This window comes from Cervus elaphus, chromosome 25 (genome assembly GCF_910594005.1).
Source record: "Cervus elaphus chromosome 25, mCerEla1.1, whole genome shotgun sequence".
Classification (NCBI taxonomy): Eukaryota; Metazoa; Chordata; class Mammalia; order Artiodactyla; family Cervidae; genus Cervus; species Cervus elaphus.
Window position 1 is genome coordinate 39,451,931 of NC_057839.1, and position 1,593 is coordinate 39,453,523.

At 32.0% G+C, this 1,593-nt stretch overlaps 1 protein-coding gene across 3 annotated transcripts in view; it reads right to left on the reverse strand.

Moving 5' to 3' along the window:
* The window catches only part of NIPBL (NIPBL cohesin loading factor), a 193,118-nt gene that overhangs the window by 172,338 nt on the left and 19,187 nt on the right, over positions 1–1,593 (reverse strand). The gene's annotated exons all lie outside the window — the stretch shown is intronic.

Genomic DNA, 1,593 nt, shown 5'->3' on the forward strand with positions numbered 1-1,593 from the left:
AAAATCACAAAGCAGCAGAATTGGACAAACTGGAAAATTTCTATCGTATAACTACTGTTGGCATGAAGCATCTGCAAGAGTGGAGAAGAGCAGAATGAACCATGCTGGACAACCATAAGCTGTCCCTAGAAGAAGTACAAATTAGAGCTAACAAAGGAGTTCAGCAAAGGTGCAAGATACAAGATCAATATATGAAAACCAACTGTACTTTCATAAACTAGCAATGAACAATCTAAAAAATGAAGTCAAGAAAATAATCCCACTAACAATATCATCAAAAAGAATAAAATGCTTAGGAACACACTTAACAAAAGAAGCACAATGCTTGTACACTGAAAACCACAAAATTTTTTCAGTGAAAGAAATTAAGGCTTAAGAAATAAAAAGTCATCCTATGCTCATACATCAGAACACTTAATATTGTTAAACTAGCAATACTCCTCAAATTTATCTATAGATTCAAAGTAATTGCTGTCAAAATTGCAGCTGCCTGTTTTACATAAATGGACCAACAGAACCTAAAATTCATATGACAATGCAAGAACTCTACCAAAATAAAACAACCTGAAAGAAAAACAAAGTTGGAAGACTCATGTTTCCCGATTTCAAACCTTACTACAAAGTTACATTAATTGAAATAGTGTGATACTGGTATAAGGTGAGACACACAGGTTGACAGAATAAAACAGAGTTCAGAAATAAACTCTTATATTTACACTCAATTGATTTTTGACAAGGTGTCAAGACCATTCAATGGTAAAATAAGTCTTTCAAGACATGGTAATGGCACAACTGGATAGTCATATATAGAAGAATGAAGTTGGATCTGTACCTCATACCATATGCAAAAAAAATAACTCAAAATGTGTCAGACTTAAAGAGCTGAAACTAAACATAGGTGTAAATCTTTATGACCTCGAATCAGGAAATGGTTTCTTAAATATGATATCAAAAGCACAAGCAACCAAAGGAATAAAACAGATTAAGTCAGACATCAACAAAATGAAAAACTTTTGTGCTTCATAGGATACTATCAAGAAAGTGAAAAGATAACCCACAGAATGGGAGAAAATATTTGCAAATCATATATCTGATAAAGGACATGAATCCAGAATATATTAAAAACTTAATAATTTACAAATAAAAAGATAATCCAATTTAAAAATGGGCAAAAGATTAGAATAAACATTTCTCCAGAGATTTATATAAATGATCAATAAGTATATGAAAAGATGACCAAAATAATCAGTCATTAGGGAAATGTAAATTAAAGCCACAATGAGATACCACTAGCACACCCACTAGGATGGCAATACTCATATAGACAGTAAGAAGTATTAGAGAGGATGCAGAGAAAATATAAACCTCAAATAGTGTTAATGGAAATATAAAACTGTAGCCTCTTTGGAAAAGTCTAGCAGTTCCTATGTATCTACTCAGAGGGACTGAAAACACAGCTTTATTCATAATAGCCAAAAGGTGAAAACATCCCAAATGCCCGTCAACTGACAAGTTAATTAAAATGTGGTATACCCACACAATGAAATATTATTTGACCATAAAAAGCAATTAAGTACTCATACATGCTACAAC